Here is a 15,320-nt window from a genome sequence, read left to right on the forward strand (position 1 = left end):
TTTGAGTTTTGTACCTAGGCCGCACCCAGAACCAGCCCTACGGTTTAAATTTGACTTCGTTCTTACATATCTACATAACTAAATATACTACCAACGCATGATACCTCATGGTTGCTCTACCTCACTGTGAACCCTATGTACTGGTACCTAGCCAGATCTGGCGCCCTACGTGTTGATGCACCTAGAGTCAAATGAATCCTATAACTAACTATAATTAATATATATATATATATATATATATATATATATATATATATATATATATATATATATATATACACACATATATATATACATATACATATATATATATATATATATATATATATATATATATATATATATATATATATATATATATATATATATATATATATATATATATATATATATATATATATATATATATATATATATATATATATATATCACACCATCTACATATAACTTGAAGCGAAAATAAAATGTAAATCTGAGAACTTGTGAAGCATCTTACGTCACTTGACGAGGCTCTTTTGTACTGTGCGTTGCACCTGGTGTTATTACATGGTTACACGCCCATTAGGGAGCAGTGCAGAATAAAACCGAAACGATTGTTGTGCAAATAAATGCTTCAAGTCACACTCCGACTTCCGTATTAATCTTTTAATATATATATATATGTATGTATGAATGTATGTGTGTATACATCTACATATACATGTCTAATATATATATATATATATATATATATATATATATATATATATATATATATATATATATATATATACATATCTAATATATAAGATGTCTGCACCGACATAGACACAAAGGGACACATACGTTCATTTAATATATACTTATTTTACACGTGTGTGTATACATACATACATACATACATACATACATATCTATGTGCATTACACTAATAAACTGCATAAAGCTGATATACTGTTGGATAATACAAATATCACGAGTGTATCTGATATTCAATAATAATCGATCTTTCTCATACAATATCACTTGTTTCTCCCTGTTTCTCTCTCTCACTCATACTCCGTGACTCTACTTACCGACCTAATTACCCAGCTTTCCATTAATATCTCTTTTTTACCTACCAAGATATATATATATATATATATATTTATCGAACAGTCTAGTATTCTCCATCTCTTTCTCTTTCTCTCTCCGTCTTGCTCTCCTGCTCTCTCTCTCTCCCTCTCCCTTTCTGTCTGACTATCTATCGATCTATCTATCTATGTGCATGTGTGTTTGAACAGATATGTTTGTAAATATGTATGTAGGTATATGTGTATACATGTAAGTATGTGGGCATGTATTTAAGTACACATGTACGTATGTAATAATGCAAATACGTATATATATATATATATATATATATATATATATATATATACATGAGTGTGTCTATGAGTGTGTCGGTGCCTGTGTGTGCGCGTTGTAAACAGAGAGGATCAGGTAGATCTCAGCAGATTAAACAATTAACAGGTAATTCAATTGGTTAGTTCAGTTAAACAGTTGTTCACTGGTCCCGGGGATCTTTTCGTTTTTGTTCAATATACATCGCTTATCTTTTATCTTTTACTTGTTTCACCGCCCTGAAGAACTTTTAGTCGATTTATCGACCCTGGTACTTATTTTGTCCTTACTTTTGTACTTATTTTGTCAGTCTATCGGACTCTTTTATCGAACTGCTACATTACGAAGCGTAAACACACCAGCATTGGTTGTCAAGCGGTGGTGGAGGAACGAATATAGACACAAAGATTCACTCACTCATATATACACACACGCACACACACACACACACACACACACACACACACACACACACACACACACACACACACACACATATATATATATATATATATATATATATACACACATATATATATATATATATATATATATATATATATATATATATATATATATATATATATATATATACATATATATATATATATATATATATATATATATATATATATATATATATATATATATATATATATATACATATATGTATATATATATATGACGGGCGCCTTTCCGTTTCCGACTACCAAATCCAGTCACAAGGCTTTGGTCAACCCGACGCCATAGTAGAAAACACTTGTCCAAGGTGCTGTCACGTAGTAGGACTAAAACTGGAACCATGTGGCTGAGAGTCATGCTTCGTACCACACCTACGCCTGTGTGTGTATGTGTGTGTGTGTGTGTGTGTGTGTGTGTGTGTGTGTGTGTGTGTGTGTGTGTGTGTCTGTGTGTGTGTCTGAATCAAACTGCTTGGTACTCTGAGTTTCAAGCGTGTTGTTAGTTTTCGGTCATTGAGCACGAAGACTAACGATACGCTTGAAACTCAGAGTAGCAAGTACCAAACTGTCTCGATCCATAAATGTAAATCCCAATAAATGTGTTGAGTGCCCTTCTTTCGTTTGTCACACACACACACACACACACACACACACACACACACACACACACATACATATATATATATATATATATATATATATATACTTATATTTGAAGATTTACCTTGCCAAAAAAACACGCGTTGATTATGGTTAACGTTTTTAATTAAATAATTGAATACTTATTTCAAAGTTTTTCTCCATACCCGAGTTGTATTTTCAATTAGTTCTCTGCTTTTCGTAATGCTCGAAATGGTTAAAGAGCGGTAACGATATATTATGAAATGATATTCAATTAATTAAGACATGAGCAGGAAGCAGAAAGCGTGTTTTACTTGGCAACAGACCCTCTTCTGAAAGTACAATGCCAACTTCTAAACATTGTTATACATCAAGAATCTTGAGAAACAAATACGATATGCGATATGTGCGTGCGTGTGTGTATGCATGTATGTACACACACACACACGCACAAACATACGCTCACACACACGCACACACACGCGCGCGCATATATATATATATATATACATAGGTTATGCTTATATACTAATCAATTTGAAATTTGTATTTGTAGTACCTTTAGATATTGACAAAACTATCCATTTAAAATACACGTGATGTATTTGATAGCTATAAATATTTGTCTGTGTGTGTGTGTGTGTGTGTGAATATATATATAATGCATCTATGAATATATATATTCTTTTATTATTTTACTTGTTTCAGTCATTTGACTGCGGCCGTGCTGGAGCACCGCCTATAAATATATATTGTATATTTGTAATATATATATATATAACTAGCAGAAATACCCGGCTTTGCCCGGGTTAAAGAGAATAATGAAATCTAAAAACGCCGTCTAGACTACGCAACCCTCAACTGTTAGTAGCTACGATACCATGTTTCTACATTAATAACTCTCCAATCCATGCCAGCATGGAACATAGACATTAAGTGGAATGCCAGTCTCTCATCTGGGAAGGCCTTGAAATCAATGTTACCAACTGGGGACTATGTGTGTCGCAGTGATAATAAAAAGACTCAAAGGAGGTCTGCAACGAAATAATTTTACTCAACACTAAGTGAATCAGCGGAGGCAAAGATGCGTCTCATTTACTTGACAATTTATGCACCACATTGCAGAAATCACAATGTAAGTATATCTGAAAGGGTAGTCTTACACTATTGTACCGTTGAATTACAAATAATGCTCATCTGTTATTTTCGGGTTAAAATTTCATCAACATCAAAAATATATGAATTTTCATGGGAGTTATGGCCGTTATGCATAGAATATAATTTCCAAATTTCATAATGATCCATTCAGTACTTTTGACGTAGTTTTGGATAAGAAAACAAATGACTAATGTGTGTGTTTGTGTGCATGTGTATGTGTGTGATGGGTGTATATATGTATAGATATCTGTATGCATGTATATATATGTATATATGTGTACATATTACATGTACATCTATATATATATATATATACATCTACACATGTGTATACATATACATGTGTATACATATACATGTGTGTATATAGATCTATATCTATATATATATATCTATGCATATACGTGTACATATACATGTATATGTATACAGATACATCTCTTTCTCTCTCTTTCTCTCTTTCTCTCTCTCTCTCTGAAAGTATCTGTCATTACAGTATCGAAATGTGATTGTTTCAGTTAGTGGAATAACGTGTACATATACATCTATATGTATACATATACATCTCTCTCTCTCTCTCTCTCTCTCTCTCTCTCTCTCTCTCTCTCTCTCTCTCTCTCTCTCTCTCTCTCTCTCTCTCTTTTTTTTTTTTTTTTTTTTCTCTCTCTCTCTGAAAGTATCTGTCATTACAGTATCGAAATGTGATTGTTTCAGTTAGTAGAATAGTTTCATTTTTAAAGTGAAAGTATTTGACATGAGTGTTTTTGTTTCACTTTTGACACGTAATACTTAAATAGTGGAGGAGATATTATGTTGCTGTGGGCTCGAACACTGCAAGAAGTTAAAATTTTTTTGACTAAAACACAACTGGAACCCTAAGTAAGGCATGTGTAAAATTTGAATGAAATTGGTTGCGTAGTTCTCGAGTTTTAGGGATTCACACAGACAGACAGACAGACAGACAGACACACATTCTCATTTTTATATATATAGATTACGCAAGCACACACATACACATACACACACGTGCACACACACGCACGCCTCCAGCCACCCACATACACACGCACACACATATGTATGTAAGTATACATAACGGGTCTTTTAAATAAACTTCTTTTATATTCTTTGAAGATAACATGAAAAGCGGGAACAAATTAAAATTTGTAAGAAAAAGTTTGAGAATATAATGAATAGTCTTGTATATAAGCTTGATTTTGCAAAAATTAATATGTTTTTTGAAGTATAGATTTCCTACTTTAATGATTAAACATATGTAATATAAAACATATGTACTATAGTTGTATGTACATACGTATAAGTGTTTCGCGCTATATAATTCAGCAAGTAGTGTTAGAAAACAACCCTCATGGAAAAGCAAAATGTTAATTTATACTAAATATGACATAACTACGGATTTGCAGATTACTGTTTGTTTCGTGCATGAAGTAGGAAGATCGTAACCTTATTAGAAACCTATCTTTAACCACTCTTCAAATTTAATTCGAAACAGAAATGGCTGCCAATGTAATCCAGTGATCAGAAAGAAAGAATTAAATTAAGATTATGCTGATTACATGATAGAGGAGACGAAATGTGTGACGTTGGACTCATACGTCTGATGTTTACTTGGTTAAATTCTCTCCTGTTTAGTATAATATGAGAAGAATTAATATGAATAGAAACAGTTAAGATTTAAATTGCGTAAACATTATACGAGGTATGGGTGTGGATTATCTAAGTATACAATGACCATACTTGCACTAGTGTGTATGTAAATCCACGATTCAGTAAATTTCTCGGTATCTGTTGAGTTCATATTAAAGCCGGTGGTCTGTATGAGAATAGTGGTATACCAGCTCATGGTATGGTCAAATATGATATGGTCAAATGAGACATTATATATAGAAAGCTAAGAGAAGTAAAAAAAAAAAAAAAAGGAAGGAAGAGGTGTAAAAAGAAAGTGGTATTTTGTAACATCAAACAGAAAGGAAAGCGTTCTTCGGAACAGAGTGTCTCTTTGATATAGTATATAGAGCGGTGGTTGGGCTATTCGGTTGGTGAGTACTTGTCTGCATGACGACATTTCTAAATATTTCGGTTTTAGAGATGATGTTGTCACTACAGATTTCATACATTCTCTTTCTTTCTCTCTCTCTCTCTCTCTCTCTCTCTCTCTCTCTCTCTCTCTCTCTCTCTCACACACACACACACACACACACACACACACACACACACACACAATAGTCATATAAATAAACGTGTGTGTGTGTAAATATATACATATATGTATATATATGCACTCAAGAGAGACTAGCCTACGTGATCGTAATTAGGGAATTACATTTTTAGAACGCTTACTTGTAAGTAATTGCAGTAATTTTTTTTTAATCAAAAAGAATTTAGATCAGTGGTCCTTAAAAGGTACCCACACGACCCTTGCGGGGATTTCCACATAAGATTTTGTTATTAATATTTCTGTCCAATAAATTGGTTATACTTCTACAATACATAAAATGTTTTAACAAATTTTTTTAATACAATTCTTAATATTAAATTATAAAAATATAGCAAGATTTTTTAAACATCAAATATTTACGAGGATCCAGGAGAATAAAACAAGAATCAAAGGGAACCATATAGAGAAAATGGTTGAAAAATACTGATTTGGATGGTTTGTAATATGTATTTCACTTTTATAATGTAACTTGTAAAAACAATGGCACAGTTAAGTACTGATTTACAATGGCCCGATTAATGGTTCGTTGCCGTTTTGACGGCAAAACAAATATCGCCAAAGACTTTATTTGTGTGGTGCTTTTAACCACTACATCTTTCCTTATGTGGAGGCGCAATGGCCCAGTGGTTAGGGCAGCGGACTTGCGGTCACGGGATCGCGGTTTCGATTCCTAGACCGGGCGTTGTGAGTGTTTATTGAGCGAAAACACCTAAAGCTCCACGAGGCTCCGGCGGGGGATGGTGGCGAACCCTGCTGTACTCTTTCGCCACAACTTTCTCTCACTCTTACTTCCTGCTTCTGTTGTGCCTGTAATTCAAAGGGCCAGCCTTGCCACACTGTGTCACGCTGAATATCTCCGAGAACTACGTTAAGGGTACACGTGTCTGTGGAGTGCTCAGCCACTTGCACGTTAATTTCACGAGCAGGCTGTTCCGTTGATCGGATCAACTGGAACCTTCGTTGTCGTAAGCGACGGAGTGCCAACAACAACAATCTTTCCTTATAGGTTGGTTATATTATGCTGGTATTTGAAGTGAAATTATTTTCAAAAAATGTTATGAAATCTTTTATAAAGATGTGACTAACCGTTTTGGGGAAGAAGTTTTTTCTAGTGTGTGAACGCTTTCGTTAAACCTTTCCAAACGCACGTGCTCTTAAAGAGGAAGTTGTTATTTTTGTGGTAGTGGTATTATTATTCCCGGTTTATTTTCGGACTTTTGGTTTTGGTCATAAATATTCTTTTACCGTTGTTTATTATATGGAGCGTTGGCTATTTTCGATTTAATTTCGGATTTAAAATTCTTATAAAGTATTCTTTTGTCTTTTCTGGTTGTACATTTTCATCGTTTATTTTGTAAAATGGGAATATTTTAAATTTGCCATTTGCACAGATATCTAGATGTTGACTGCATGGGACATTCTTATGAGATGAATCCCTAATTTGTTGTTTATGCACATTTTCACGACTGGTCAGTTCCCTCCCTGTCTCCCCAATGTAGTTTTTATTGTATGGTAGACATGTGATGAGGATTTTTGTTTTGCAATTCATGCTTGCATACACTTTTAATTCCTTCCCATTCTTAAGTCTTTTGGTTGCCCATTGCTCAATTAATTCCCATGTCCCATAACGGAGTCTCCACAGTTGGTTACTTGCATCGTTTCTTTTTCAGATGTGAATCTCGCCTTTGTTAGGAGTCTCTTAAGAATAGGTGGTTGTCTCCGACTGTTGATAATTTGTGATTTTTTGATTATTCGTTGGAGATTTGGTGATTGAAGTACAATTGGGTGGTATCTTTGGGCTGAGTGCAGGATGTTGTGCTTTTTAGGGTTGTGGGTATATTTGTATTTGTATTTTTGTTTTCACACCTATCCTGAGTGTTTCTCCGTAAGGTAGAGATCGGGATTTCCTTTGTTTTTGTTATGGCATGCTGAATTAACTTGTTGAGATATATTTGTTTCTGAAGGAATGTATTATGTTTCGCCAGTCGTTTCTCTCGTCTAACAACATCTGTGACTATTGTGTATATGTGCCTTGTCATATTAAAAGGTATGTTCCTTTTTGGATGGGAAGGATGGCAAGATCTCAAATCTGAATATTGGTGTGTGTGTGTGTGTGTGTGTGTGTGTGTGTGTGTGTGTGTGTGTGTGTGTGCGTGTGTGCGTGTGTGCGTGTGTGTGTGTGTTCTTGTAGAAGAGGTCAGCTATAACTGTCTCATTTTCTTTAATTATGAGGATGTCCAGAAAGGGGAGTTCCTTTTCATTCAATTCCATAGTGAATTGGATTGAGACATGAATACTATTTATTAATTTTAAAAATTTTGTAAGGTCCTCATATATATATATTTATATATATAATATAAATAATATATAAACATATGCATATAACCATACATATATGTACATACCTACATCTATATGTATACATACATGCATATATGGGTACAGGACATCACAAAAAAAACGTTAAACACAATGAGAAACAAAAACAGAGAAACGAGGCATGCAACATAAAGAATATTTCCCTTCATCAGTTGTCCCTGTTCTATCTACTCTGCGTTTCGAAGGCAAGGACAATACGCGACTTCGTTGGAATAGACCTTACCGCAAAGCAAATTAAATAAAATTTGGAATTTTTTGCGGAGGGTGAGTGTTAACAAGAACAGGACAGTGAGACAGTAAAAACAAACAATAGGGGCTGTTAGGCCAAGACGATAGAAAAATTATTATTTTTTTGAACGCTAGTAGACGTGAATGAGAGAAGAGACAAGAGACAGAAAAATCACGTCTTCTCTAAAAGAAGCCAGCAGATAGAAAGAAAGAATCCTTTTCGTCACGTGTCAGCGACGAGAGGGTCAAAGAGGAAGAGTGAGAGAGAGAGAGGGAACGGTGAAAGGAAAATAAAAATAGGGAAAGGGTGGGAGAGAAAAACAGAAAGGATGAAGAACAAGAGAGGGAGAGAGATAGACAGGAAAGTAATAGTAATAGTAGTAGTAGTAGAGTGCGCAAAGTAATAATTAAGATAAAACTTACTTGGAGAAAGATGCGTGGCGTTCGATCATATAATAATATAAATAATACACACAAACAAGCATCATATAGAGGCATACATATACTTGTGCATATACATGTGTGCATATACATATGTGTGTATGTGTGTGTGGGGGGGGGGTGTAAGTATGCATGTATGTACGTATGTATGAATCACTTCTTTCTCTCAAATAAATTTTGTTTCCACCTCTAAATTTCCTGATATGTTACACATACACGCGCACACATAAGCATATATACATACATGCACGCACGTACACTCCTATGAACATATTCACACACTGATATCAAACAGGAATGTTTATCTCTCTCTTTTCTTCTCTTTGCCTCTCTCCGTCCCTCTCTCCTTCTCTCTCATTTCTACCACTCTCAGTTCCTTACCCCTCTATCTCTCTTTTATCATAGTCTCTCAACTTTTCTACCTCTGTCTCTTTCTCTCTCACTACCTCTCTCTCTCTCTCTCTCTCTCTCTCCCTCTCTTTCTTTTTTCTCTTTTTCTTTCTCTCTCTCTCTCATCTGTCTCAGCACAGCTACTGCTTTCTCCTGCCGTCATTTCATTCTTCGAAAGAAATCAACCTACAAAAGAACTACTTAACACGTGACCTACCTTTTTACATATTATAATAAAAACAGAACAATAGAGAGGTCGTATGATATTTAAACGGTAGAATCGAATTTGTTGACCCTAAGAAAACATATGACATTCTAAATATTACAGAAAGAGAATAACGACAGGCATTCAAGACAGAGAAAGAGAAATGTGATAGATAGATAGATAGATAGATAGATAGATAGATAGATAGATAGATAGATAGATAGATAGACTTGAACACAGACGTAGAGAAGCAGACAATCAAGGGAGGTCACTGGAGAGGTTCAGTAAATGTTTGTTGTGCTATACTGGCTGAAATTCATTTAATTGTACCTGCTTTTTTATTGCGATTGCACAGACTTTCACAGAACTTTATTGCATTGTAGGGAAAAGATTATCAACTTCTTTACATCATATGGTATAGTGTATTATTGTCGTTGTTGTTCTTGTTGTTGTAGTTTAACCCAACTTAACTCTCACTTTTGCAGGCCTATAATCAAAGCATTTTTTTTATTGTTACGTATTTCTATCAAATCTTACATTATCACACTATCTTTAAGGGTTCTTTGCCCTATTTCTCCATTCATTCATTTGATATTTCAGGAAGAAGCATTCTTGTCGTGACTTCCGTTCAGTCTTTCAGTCTTGAGTATGGTGTTTAACATTTACGACAGTTGTTTCGGTACAATTTTATAAAAGCTTCCATAGAAGATTATGTCGTAACATATAATCCACCATCATCAGGTAAAATCTTTAGACAGGTGAGATTTCTTACATCAATGACTTTGGATTCGTCCGCGTTGATGTAAGAAACCTTATCTATTTAAAATCACACACACACACGCACACACATACACATATACACACATAGATAACACAAACATACATCAAACATACATATACACAGGGTAAAGTGTAAAAACCTCCTTCGGTCATGAATGACCATGAGATTGCACCTTGAAAGTTCCCCTCCGAGGCACAAGTCCGGGCAAGGTTCTTTATGGATGACCAGCAGTCGCCCATGCATACAAGTTTCCCCTCTCCACACCACTGATGTTCTCCAAGGGAAAGGCAAAGGCCAGTATTGTTTGGCACCAGTAACGTCGCAACTCATTTCTACAGCTGAGCAACTTGAAATAAAGTGTCTTGCTGGAGAACAAAACACACAGCCCTGTCCGGGAATCGAACTCACTACCTCATGATTGTGAGCCCAACGCTCTAACTACTGAGTCATACACCTTCAAATAGGTCAACATAAATATGGTAACAAAAGGGATTAATATTCTTCTTCAATCTTGATAAAGGCATGGGTACGTGGTTCAGAAACTCACTTTGGAACCACGTAGTTTCAAGTTCAGTCCCACTGCATAGCATCTTCTTTAATTCTGAACTGACCTATGCTTTGTGAGTGAATTTAATAGATAAAGACTATGGAAGCCCACTGTATATAGGTGGGGGGTTGTCCCTAAACTACTTCACAGCCATTGTTTGTTTTGCTTATATCCCCATAACTTAGCAGTTTGCAAAAGAGACCAGACTTTAAAACAAGTAGTGGGGTCGATTGGAGATAATTTGTTTGGCTAAATCCTAGGTCGTGCCCCAGCATGTTCACAGCCCTGTGACTGAAACAAGAAGTTAATTAAGTTAATTCATTTATTCAGACGAGAACATATGTAAATATAATACATATACACATATACATACATACTCATCTACTCGTCCTTACACACACACATGCAAGCACACACACATACACACACACAGACGCGCACACGGATCGCTGTTCTTTTCCACATTCAGTTTTTCGATCGACGAAATTACTTATTCATTGAATTATTCTATAAAAAGTGGCTGTGTATTTTTGTACTCTTAATGTAATCCTCAATCAGAACCAGGGCGACACAGGTACAATCCATCCGATGGTGTTCCACACATTTTCCATCTACCCAGTTTCATTTACAAGCATTTGGGTTCGTTTAAGGCTATGGTAAAAGACAATTGTCCAAAACACCATGCAAGAAGATCGAACCCGGATCCTTAAGATTGCGAAACGAACTTCTGAAATACTCAGCTTTGACTGCGTCCAGATGCACGCACACGCCTGCGCCTTCATGATAAGCTTTAAGTTAGTTTTAACCACAAAACTTCTGACCACATTCTCACGCTTTAATCTTTCCAAAAAGTTCAATGCATTAATTTAAACAGGGTGATCACAATTGGTTTTGATCAGGGCCGTCTTAGCAGCATTATAGGCATCTAAGCAAACCAATGGACTGGGCCCTTAGAAATTGGCTCCTAGAACTACGAGATCCTCGGGCAATTGTTTAGTGTTCACATACCCTAAGATGGGAGTGGCTTTCATCTTAGTTCTGCTCGATCAGGGTCCGTCTGGAGTTTAGCAATATTGGTGAAAAGATGAACTGATGCACGTAGAATAAATGTTCCTATCCGAGAGACAAACGAAAGAATTCTAAGGAATTTGAACGCAAGAACTAGCTATCCATTACTATATCCACGTGTCTGCTTGTACACAAAACACGTAAATTATGATTGTTAATTAAAACTATTTTTATATTTCCAATAAATTTTTCTTCCGAAAAATATAAAATTACGTTACGTTTAAAAGATAACTGTGAATGATTTGTGTGCGCCATAAAAAATGTTTATTTTATGCTTTGTAGTCGATATTTAAAGTTTCTTCAACAGTTGTTTATTATATTAGCAGAAATATTATTTTCGGGTGTAAAAAGTCTCTTATAACTTTATTTAAATTAATTTTTTTTAATTGCTTTCTCAGCAAAACTGAGAGGACTCTGACTGACACTTATAAAATGCAATATATATATATATATATATATATATATATATATATATATATATATATATATATATATATATATATATATATATATATATATATATCGAGAGAGAGAGAGAGAGAGAGAGAGAGAGAGAGAGAGAGAGAAAGAGATAGAGAGAGAGAGAGAAAGAGAGAGAGAAAGAGAGAGAGAAAGAGAGAGAGAGGGGGGGACAGACAGACAGACAAACAGATAGATAGACAGATAGACAGATAGACAGACAGGTAGACAGACAGACAGGTAGACAGATACATACATACATACATACATACATACATACATACATACATACATAAGTTTCTAGTATATTATATGGATTCTTAGAACCGTGTAGCTATCACAGAAAGCTCCTCTTGTGAATTCGGCTAACAGACAACATAGTAATCCAATACGGAGGAGTATAATCCAGAGATCCATGCAGCTGAAATCCAGAAGGTCCGATCGGTGAAATTATTTCATGAGGAATTTATAAACAATAAAATGTCAGGAGGATTACGGCCGTTTCGCAGCCTTCATCATATAAGCGCGCATATGAGTGCAGACATGTAAAATAATAATTATACGCTGAAATTATCATTACATAATGAAGGCTGTGAAACGGCCGTAATTCTATGGGTGACAAGTGGTTAAATAAATATATTCACCTCTCGTACCTCTTGACGTTTTACAGTTTACACACACACACGCACGTACACACACACACACACACACACACATACATATATATGTGTGTTTGTGTGTGTGTGTGTGTGTGTGTGTGTGTGTGTGTGTGTATACTTTCTCCCTTCCCCTTGACTGTCTATCTATCATTTATCATTTCATGTCTCTCTTACACCCATGATCTATAGTATGGGTCTCACTCTCTTTCACTCATACACTCACCCTCATAACCAACCAACCACCACCACCCCACACACACATGCACACACGTTCGCTCTCTTCAGAACTATTGTCATTTATATCGGGTCCTCCGGAGTACGAACTGAGACAAACTGCCCCATCTCTCTCTCTCTCTTTCTCTCCCTCTCTCTCTCTCTCTTTCTCTCCCCCTCTCTCTCTCTCTCTATCTATCTCTAGCTCTCTATGTATCTATCTATCTATCTATCTCTTTCTGTCTCCTCTCTCCTTTCTCTCTCTCTCTCCTTCTCTCTCCGCTTTCTCTTCTCTCTCTTTCTTCTTCTATCTCCTCTTTCTCTTCTCTCTCTCTTCTTCTCTCTCCTCTTTCCATTCTCTCTCTTCTTCTCTCTCCTCTTTTCTGTCTCTCTTTCTTATTCTCTCTCCTCTTTCTCTGTTTCTCTCCTCGTTCCCTTCTCTCTCTCTCGCTTTCTCTCTTTCGGTCTCACTCGCTCTCTTACACACACACACACACACACGCACACACACACACACACACACACGCACGCACACACACACACACACACACACACACACCTTTGTCTATCTCTGCCGCACATACACCCTCTCACTCATCCACACCCATTCTCTCGCTCTCTTTCTATCATCGGGTCCGGTGTGCGAACGATTGCTGTGACAAACACCTCTCAGCATCTCTCTCTCTCCCCTCTCCTCTCCCCCCCACTCTTTCTCTCTCTCTCTCTCTCACACACACTTACCGTGCTCTCTCGTCTCCACCACCGCCACCAATATCACCATCGTCATCAACATTGTCCACTGTTCCTGTTCCAGTTCCATACCGTTTTCTGTTCTTTTCTCTTTCTTCTTCTTCTTCTTCTTTTTCCGTTTTCCATTCTTCTCACATTCCATCTGTCTCTCTATCCTATAATACTAACCTGACAATCTTTTTTTTTTCTGTTTTTTCTGCTGTTTGATTGAGTAAAGGAAATTTCTCCATGGTTACCACCCTGCAACACTTCGTCCTAATCCAACTCTGCAACTGTCGAACGTTCTAGACTCATAGCTTACCCCCACCACCACCACCAACACCACCAACACCACCACCACCACCACCACCACCAATGCAACACACAACAACACACACGCATACACACACACACACACACACACACACACACACACACACACATAAAAGCACCACCGCTGCAGGACCACAGATACAACAATACATATATACATTATATACAGACGCATACATACGCTCAAACACAAAGGCAAACACATATACAAACACACACAACACACACAAGCACACACATACAAACACACACATACACACACTGTTTCTATCTGCGCGATTTTCTGTCGCTGTTATTTCTTCTTTAATTTCTCTCTCTCTCCCTCCTCTCTCTCTCTCTCTCTCTCTCTCTCTCTCATACTATACACACACACACACACACACATATACATATATATATATATATATATATACACACACGCACGCACGTACACACATATACATACATATATTCCCTCCTTTACGCTCACCTTTTTACTTCGAGACACTTTTGTCTACTCTCATTCACTTCATACACACACATACATACACACACACACACACACACATATTACATATTCTTTTTACCTCTATATTTCTATATACATATATATATATACATATATATATATATATATATATATATATATATATATATATATATATATATATATATATATATCGATCTACCAATCTATCCCTCTATCACAATCTTTGTCTCTCATTCGCTCTACTTCTGTTTATTTCTGACAACTTTTATATAAACACGCACTCTCTCTCTCTCTCTCTCTCTCTCTCTCTCTCTCTTATCCTCTCTAACACTTTCTCCCTCCTCTCTCTGTCTCTCTCTTACTCACACGCACACACACACACACACACGCACACACCTAGATGCGAAAACACGCACATTCTCATCTTATACATTCTTTCACTCACTCTTTCTCCTCTCTCTTTTTCTCTCTCTCCTCTCTTGTTCTCTCTCTCTCTCTCTCTCTCTCTCTTTCTCTCTCTCTCTCTCTCTCTCTCTCTCTCTCTTTGTCTGTCTTTCTTTCTGTGTCTCACTTACACA

At 36.1% G+C, this 15,320-nt stretch overlaps 1 protein-coding gene and 1 long non-coding RNA gene across 5 annotated transcripts in view; one reads left to right on the forward strand and one right to left on the reverse strand.

The window, feature by feature from the left end:
• The window catches only part of LOC149134169 (uncharacterized), an 80,498-nt gene extending 66,240 nt beyond the window's left edge, over window positions 1–14,258 (reverse strand). For both annotated transcript variants that reach the window (XR_016243143.1, XR_016243142.1), the window contains exon 1: window positions 13,953–14,258. This is a non-coding gene — a long non-coding RNA (uncharacterized LOC149134169). The remainder of the gene's footprint in view (window positions 1–13,952) is intronic.
• Window positions 1–15,320, forward strand: part of LOC106871386 (uncharacterized) — a 528,345-nt gene that overhangs the window by 431,457 nt on the left and 81,568 nt on the right. The window lies entirely within an intron of this gene.

Source organism: Octopus bimaculoides, chromosome 9 (genome assembly GCF_046866305.1).
Source record: "Octopus bimaculoides isolate indiv1 chromosome 9, ASM4686630v1, whole genome shotgun sequence".
NCBI lineage: Eukaryota > Metazoa > Mollusca > Cephalopoda > Octopoda > Octopodidae > Octopus > Octopus bimaculoides.